Source organism: Hevea brasiliensis, chromosome 10 (genome assembly GCF_030052815.1).
Source record: "Hevea brasiliensis isolate MT/VB/25A 57/8 chromosome 10, ASM3005281v1, whole genome shotgun sequence".
NCBI classification, from domain to species: domain Eukaryota; kingdom Viridiplantae; phylum Streptophyta; class Magnoliopsida; order Malpighiales; family Euphorbiaceae; genus Hevea; species Hevea brasiliensis.
The window spans coordinates 782,079-791,438 of NC_079502.1; positions in this window are offsets into that span (position 1 = coordinate 782,079).

The following is a 9,360-nucleotide window of genomic DNA, read 5'->3' on the forward strand; positions in this document are numbered from 1 at the left end:
GTAAAAATTGTGATTTCAAATGGGATTTATACATAATTGATTTTATTGGAATTAAGATTTGTTTCCATAAATTTACTGAAATTACTTTAAATGTTCAATTATGATTTGATAAATTGAAATTCTTGAGCATAGTCATTTTAACAAATGATTTATTTTATTGGCAATGAATATTTTGATTTTTGCAATTTTGATTGAATTTCAAGATATTCAAATTCTTTACTAAAATTTTGGTAAGGTATTGCATATTATGTTTTAAATTATGGTTGTGCACCACTGAGTTCACCACTCAGCGATAGCTTTGTATGCTGTCGCAGGTGAAAGTAAAGATAAAGCAGCCAAGTGAGATTTCTGGTAGTTGCGCCTTAAAGACTCATGGGGATTAGCTTCGGGTATATTAGAGGTATATCCTTGTACATTAGATTTTGATGTATGCATGTAATTATATGTATGTAATTTATTTGAGCAGTTGTACAAGAACTTTTGTAATGTTATTTTGGATATGTAATTAAAATGCAAATTTTTGTAATATTCAAATTTATTTCTGAGTTTTGTAATCAATGTAAATAATTAAATTTTTGTATTTTGTGAATGATCACTTATTTCTTTTACATTTAACATTGTGAGACTGAAATGAGAAGTTTTAGTATTGGTTTAAATAAATTGCATTTGATTGCAAACTGAGTTCTTGTATGGAATTGAGACGAAATTGATTTGTATTGGAGTTATGGTTGAGTAAAAATATTGGAAGTGTATTTCTTTTTAGGTTTTGAAGAACTATTTTCTCAAAATACAGCCGGTACTCTGCTGAAATTTTTATAAAAATTATGGTAGTTTTAAATATCCAAAAATTTGATTTATGACTTAATGTCAATTAAAAGTTTTAATATTTGTGAAAAAATTTTACCCACCAGTTTAAAATAAACAAAAATTATTTTAAAATTCCTTGTAGTATATTTAATGGGTTAACGGTACGTGAAGTACGGTCATTTATTAAGTGTACTACAGGATCATGTTATATCTTACGAAAGAGTAGGGCGTGACAATAGATGTGTCTAGTGCTAGTGATACTCGCTTATCAAGTCCAGTCAATTTGTTATAGGTTACTTGGGCATTGAAAGGTATTAATGAGATTAAATATGTGTTGAAATGAAGTAAGGAAATTGAATATCGAGATAAAGAAAAAAAAACCCCAATAAAATAAATGTTTCCAAAGTTCAAAAAAAATAAAAAGAAAGAGAGATATTCAAAGTCACTATGTGATTAATCAAGATAAGGTGTTAAAGAGTTGATAGTATAAATCTTACATAGTTTTAAACTAACCCATACTTCATTAAATATGCAATTTTCCTTATAATTACTGCAACCATGAAATTGTTACTTTTATTTGTATATTATATCTTCATTGTATTATTGCACCACTAAGCAGAAATACTTAGCGCGTTGGTTTTTTCACGCGTTGGTACTAGAGATAAAGCCCAGTAGACATCAGACTGGGATTTTGGAGTCTAGATCTGCACTAGTGTCTAGTCCAGTGTGTCACCTCACTCCTGCAGTGTATTTTAGTAGGGTCTGCCAGGCTATATGAGTTTATTTTTGTACATTGTAAATATTCATTAAGTTGTAATGTAAATTATGAGATTTGTATAATTAATTTGTATATCGTGTAAATTAATAAAATTTGTAAATTATATTTATAATATGAGTTGAAATTTGATATGGATGAATATACAAATTTTATGGAAATGAATGTGAATGAGAAAAAAATTTTATGATTTGAAATTATGGAATGGATGATAATGGAATTGAGATTATAAATGAAATTATTTCAAACAAGTGACTGATAAAACATGACAAATCTTAATAAAATAAGGGAGACTCCGTTAATTTCTCCATTTGAATATCTTAATTTAATTAATAATGAGATCGAAATTAATAATGGATAAAACAAGATAAGATAAGATGCTTCAGCATAGATTGTAGCATTCCTTGCTTGGCTATATTATAGATCGGGTAAGGGGTGTTACAATAATATTTTATTCTTATAGGAACCCATCGAATTTAGTACTTGAGTATACTTGGCCTTTGATCAGATCAAGGACTTTAATACCCTATCCATAAATTTCTCCATTTTAGGTCTGAATTATTTGAACTATTCAAAGATAACAAGTTTGCATTTCTCAAATGTAAACATCCTTAAAGTATTGAGGAAAACCTCTTCTAACCATTTCCATGTGGATCACATACATCTTTGTGTATTGATTCTAAAATTCCTTCAATTCTCTTGATTTTATCATGTTTCCTTGAGAACAAGGCTCACTAGTTAGCTTAATGAGCACCCAGTCCTCATTTCACTAACTCAGTGATCCTACCCTCTATAATTTGACTTAGTCGCAAAAGTCAAATTCATTTTAAATTAGATTTGGTTTCGATTATATAAATTTCAATTTAATTGCTTGAAATTATTTTGTTAATATTATCAACATAATAAAAATAATTGTTCAAGTAGCCCATGCTAATATTTCATTTCAAAAATAAAATGTAACTATCATCCATGAATCTTTATTCATGGCCATTATAAGTCAAACTTGATACAGAAATAATGTCTTAAAACATTAGGTACATTTAAACATTGTCCAAAACAAATATACAAAGATAAAACACTATGAACTTGGTAGCAACCTTTACTCCATCGCCAAAATGTTGTTTATCATTATATCTTTACCAAGCTTTATCATTTGCTGGTGCCTGCATGTCATAACATTTATGAGAATTAGTTCTAGCAACATAATGAACTATAAGTACTTTAGAATATTTAGAAACAAGATAAAGATATACCTTCACAAGGCATATCATTCTTATTCTTCTTATACTCTAAGTACTTTGGTCAATTCCTTTTCTGGTGCCCAACCTTTTGACAGTAGAAACAATTTTCTCTGCATACAGCTTTAACCTTCTTTTCCTTGAATTGACTTTTGGACACTTTTCTTAAAAGTCTAGGGATTAAAGCATTGCTTTTATCATTGCTCTTCCTCGTAGTCATACAAGAAGTAGAAGCAACTAAGACTACTTCTTTTTCCTTATTACTAAGCTTAACGTTTTGAGCCATAACTAGCAATTTTAATAACTATGTAAGTGTACACTCTAGTTTGTTCATATGAAATTCTACAATAGTCATATAGAAAGAGTTAGGAAAAGATTGTTAGATCAAATCCAATTGTGGAGTGAAATCCTTCAAGAAATTATGACTTAACTCAATTAGATTGCGTAAATCATTTTTAACATTCAATCCTTCCAACATCTTTAACATGAACAACTGCTTTAACATCTCATGTTGTGCAGTTCTATTTTGTCCACCATACAACTTTTGTAGGTTAAATAGGATTTCTGAAGCATTAAGTGTATTCTCATACTCCCTTTGCAACTCTTTACGCGTAGTGGCAAGTATGTAACACTTAACTTACAAGTTGTCATTATGCCACTTTCTTAAAGTATCATATTCCTCTTTTAATGCACCTTCAGACAAGAGATTAGGACATTTCGTGTCCAAAATATATCCTATATGCTTAGAATTTAAAACTATTTTTAAATCCCTTTACCAATCCTAAAAATTAGGTCCAATGAGCTTATTGGCATCAAGCATACCAAAGAGAATAATGGTGGGTAATTGTGTCATTGTCATTTTATCAGAATATACTATAGAAGATAATAAGATTTTAATTAGTATGTTGTGTTTTATAATTTACCAAATGATCATGGTCTTTTGATCAAATTGGACCTCCCACTAATTTAGCGGATCCTACAATTCTAAAGTAGGAAATAGAAATCTCAGTTAGATAGGATTTCTAGTAGATGATTGAATTCTTATAAATTGTTAATCATCCTTAAGTACATCTATTCTTGGAATCATAACAATTTATAAGTGAATAACTCTTTACTCATCACATCTCATGTGAGGTTTAATCAATTTATTTAGCCCCTAATGCTCAAAACCTCAGGTACATATCTTATACACATCATGAACATACATATCATATACATACATTCATTCAATGGTAATGTAAAAGGCATGATCATAAACTATTCTGTGGGAATCCAATCCTAGCCACAAGGATTTGGATTCTAAGGCATCCTAGGTTATCATTCATCTATTTGCAGTTTATTCATAATTCTTCAACTCTTGAAGCTTTTGTACTCTCACTAATCTCCATCAATATATTAAGCTTCATTTTTTCTTGTAAATCCACCAAGCCAATTACATCTCATATCCTTGGCATACCAAGGTGAAAATCACAAAAATAATTAAGCATGCAAGCTCAAATTAATAAATTACAACCTAAGGCTTCTACAACAACTTTATGATATAACCCTTGTAAAAATTAAAATAATTATTACAATCCCATAAAAATGAATAAGGGCACAATCACATTGGTCTTCTAAAGTTCATGATCATCCTTCATGCCAATTCACACATTGGTTTTCTTAGATTTTCATGGTTCCAAACTGCATCTCATGTAACACCCCTATATGCATAGCCCTGTGCAAATCACTGTTTCGATGACCGGTGTCGGTCTGAACAATTAAGAGGATTAGAATCATATTTAAGTCACCTAAAAAAGCCCTGAACAAAAATTAATAGTTATTACCCAAAGGTTAAATATATATCAAAAAAATAGAACATAAAAGTTAAATGAGCCGAGAGTCACAGCGATGGGTGACCACACCGGGAAGTGACTGCGAGGTCAGTCAAAACCCTAATTTCGTATGGGGCATTGTGATACCGCAGGCCTAAGAAAAATTGCGAAGCTAGAAGAAATGTGAAAATCACAGAAAAAGGTAGAGAACCAGATCAAATAATTAGATTAGGGTTTCGGTAGAAATACTGAATTATTAGTAAACCGGATCAGACCGGCGAGGGGCAAATTGGTCAATTCACCCCTAAAGGTGACTCGTGGCCTAATTGTCCAATAACATGTGAGAAATTAAAATTTTTAATTATAAATTTAAATTAAATAAGTATGAAGAAAACAAAGGAAAAGAAAAGAAATTAAAATAAAAGCATTATGACATCACTAGAGTAACATCACCATGACACCATAATTATAATTTCTTAATTATGGAAAATGTGGGTAAATGTACACAAAATAAAAGTCAAATATACCAAATAAAAAGAAAAAAAAAATTGTTGTCTTCTACCTCTCTTTTGGCCATCCCTCTCACCTCTCCCATTCCTCTCTCTAAGTTCCTCCATGAAAGCTTAAATTTAAGCTTTCAAAACCCTAAATTTCACCATAAATTTCCTAGTTCCTCAAGTTAAACCTTGATTTTGAGTATTGAAAAGAAGTGTAGAAGAATGAAATTAGAGAAAAATTGGAGAATTAAGAAGATTGGAAAGCCCAAGTGAGGTAAGTCACTCTTTCCATTTAAATTGAATTATAATTGTAGAATTGAAGTGAATGAGTAGAATTAACTTAGGAAAATTGAAATAACATGATGAAAGGTTAGGGTGTGTGATATTTAATGGAATTAAGGGTGTATTTATGCTTAGATGAGTAAGAATAGTTTATTAGTATAGTTCAATTTTATCAATTGTAACAATCAGTGAATTAGGGTTCTTGACCTTTCGGGTTTTGGAGGAAAATTTTGAAAATTTAGTAAATTGATGTACTTTGACCTAAGTGGGATTTAAAATGGTTAATTGGTGCAATTTAGAATGTGTTTGAATAGTGAAAAGTTAAGTCAAATTCGGATTGGTGAGGGGTCACTACTAGACAGCCTGACCTAGGTGCCTTTCAGGGGCCAAAACTGTAATTCTGCCACTCCAATTGGTGTGAGGCCAATTGGAGATGAACATAGACGCATAATGACACATTTTTTATGTAGAAACCATGCCCAGAAAGTGACTCTAAGTTAGTGAACAATTAGGTCAAACCCAGAATTGACACACTATCACTGTACAAAAATGACCAAATGACCATAACTTGTTCATTTGGCCATAACTTGGTGTAGGAAGGTCCAAATGACATGAATTTTATACCAATGGAAAGCTAAGACATAGCACTACAACTTTTATGTGGAACATAAACCCAAATTCTAACCATAACCCATCTGAAAAGTGAGCTATAGTCAGTATACCAAAACTGCCAAAACCAGAATTGTGCCCAGAATTCTAGGTTGTAACCAATCCGGCCAGGTTTAGAAAAATGGCCATAACTTGAGTTACAAAATTCCAAATGGAGTGATTCAAAAAAGTAATTAAAGCTAAGACAATAAGGAACAACTTTGATGAAGGACACTTAACCAAATTTCCACAGTAACTAGACCAATGGAACAGTAGAAAACAGGGAACCAAAACAGAAAATTTGCAATTTCTCTTAGGAGACTTAGAAATTGAATTGGCAATCAATGCCAACAAAACTGACACCCAAAATGTGGTATATGAGTGTAATTAGAATTAATAAACCTATTTAGCAAGAAAAAAGTTAACATTTTGACTTGAATAGTATAATGAATAGTGACCCAAAATGCAAAATTCAAAAGATACCATTTTAAGCAAATTTAAGGCTACAATTAAGTAGGCATGAAATAAATTAATTGATTAATTATGAGATATGGTACTGAAAAACTGTAAATTATGTGTTTAGTTAAAAAAGAGACTGGAAAGGGATCTTCGAGGAAAAAACGAAAATTGGAGTAAACTAGTCGACAAAGAGATTTATGCATAACTAATTTTTAATTGATTTTGTTTTGAATATTTCATATAATTAAATGATGTTATTTTCTTAATGTATTATGTTTTTCAAGTGTTGAATTTCAATGATTATTGAAATTGTTATAGTATGCATGAATTTTGCTTTGTGAAATGGTATTTCAACAATTATTGAGCATTATTGTGGATTAAATAAATTAGTTTTGAAAAAATTGTGATAAAATATATTTTGAATTGCGATGAGCATAAAAATTATTGGATATTGGAATTGACATTGAATTGAATTGTGTTGTGATTTATGCTCACAAAAAGGACAAAGAGATTCATGATATTGTTTTATATCTCACTATAGATGCTTGACTAGGTTATTACCCGTCTCTCTCATTTGTTGAGAAGACAATGGAGTGAGCTTTGTTTTGATTACCATGGTACGTGCACATGCTAAGATTCTCCTCTTATTAGAGGTTAGATCTAAGTTTTTCATTGGCCCTTTTGGAAGTTGCATTATTGTGGTGTGTAATGTGCACGATGATTCGACCTCCCCGACCATTGGGAGTTAAAATCCCGATTCGACCTCCCCGACCATAGGGAGTTAGAATCGCTCTGAAGATAGCCCTTACGGATTAGTCTTGCATAGTTAGTGAGATAAAGAATAGTTTTTGAATAGTAAGGAATTGTGATTTTAAATGAGATTTGAGCATACTTAATTTGATTGAAATTAATATCTATTTCCATAAATTACTGGAATTACTTTAAATGTCCAGTTATGATTTGATAAATTGAATTTATTGATCAAGGTCGTTTAAACAAATGATTTATATTATTGGCAATAAATATTTTGATTTTTAGAATTTTGATGAATTTCAAGATTTCTAAATTATTTGCTATAATTTTGTCAATGTATATTATATTACATTTTAAATTATAGTTGTGCACCACTGAGTTCACCACTCAGCAATAGTTTTGTATGCTGTCACAGGTGAAAGTAAAGATAGAGCAACCGAGTGAGATTTCCTGGAGCTGCGCCTTGAAGACACATTCAGATTAACTCCGAGTATATCATATGTATACCCTTGTACATAGATTTTGATGTATACATGTAATTATATGTATATAATTTATTTAAGCAGTTGTACAAGAACTTTTGTAATATTATTTTAGGTACGTAATTAAAATGCAAATTATTGTAATATTCAAATTTATTCCTGAGTTTTGAAATCCATATATGGTTTTCTCTATGCTAAGTATGGCTTGAAAAATTGGATTGAGTTGATTGTGTTGATTTGGGAGATGAAATTGAGTATATTGGAGTTGTGGTTGAAAACATATTGGAAGTGTTTTTCTTTTCAGGTTTTGAAAAACAATTTTCTCAAAATACAGCCGGCGCTCTGCTGAAATTTTGAAAAAAAATCGTAACACCAGATTTTAATCGAGGATTTGATCCATGACCAACATTTCAATTAAAGGCTTTTGATAAATATTCAACGTTCCCACCACTATAAAAATGATTGGAAATTATTTTAAAATCCCTTGTAGTATATTTAATGGGTTACCGGTTGGCAAAGTACGGTAATTCATTAGGGATACAACGGAAACATGTTATGCCTTACGAGAAGTAGGGTGTGACATGTTTAGTGGTATCAGAGCAATTGTTTTAAAGTAAATTTTGAACTGTGAATTTGAAATATTTTATCGGTAAATACAACTGCTCAAATGTTTAATACATATAAGACATTTACATCATAAATATGAACTAATGGAGAGAAATCTCCTTGTGTAGGTTGTCTCAGGAAAAGAAGATTTTGTGAATAGAATGGAAAAGGGAGATAAAACAGTAGAACAAACAGTTATAGTTGAGGCACAAGGGGAGGCCTCAGCTTCTCAGAGTGTTGAAGGCCCGATTATACCAGTTCCACCAGTACAAATTCCTGCACAAATGGCCCAGCAATTGGCCACTTTTTTTCAACAAATGACTGATAGTATGTTGGCTCAAGCTCAAGTACATACCCAACCCCCACAAAGGTCGCATGAAAAGGGTAAGGGTGTGAAGCCTGCTAGCCAAAGTTCAGGCAGCAGTTTGGGGAAGAGAAAAGATGTTGGGGGACCCCAAACTCATCAATATGATAGAAATGAACCAGTAAGACAGAGGCCACCAAGATCCAATCGACAGACAACCAGGAATTTCTTTCCTATCCGTACTTATGGCATTTGTGGTAAATTACACGGGGGTATTTGCTATAAGGCCACTAGAGCCTGTTACAATTGTGGTAGAATTGGGCATTTTGTTAGAGATTATACTAAAGTATGTTGACCTGTGCCACATACTACACCGAAGGAATCAGTTGAAGGTTTTGATTTTAGAGGTTCATCGAAAGTCAGTAGGGGTAGAGACAAAAGTAGAGACAGCACTTCGGGTAATCCTAGCACAATGGACCAACCCAAGCAAAGGAGTACACTAGACAGAGTGTACGCCATGCATCGTGGGGAAGAAGTAAAGACTTCAGATGTGGTTGCCGGTACGTTCTCAAATTTTCAAAAAAATAATTATGTACTATTTTACTCTGGCTCTACTTATTTATATGCTAATGCTAGAATTACATGTGCTGCCATTATTTCCTTGCATGAAAATAAATTTTGATATATTAGTAACTAGT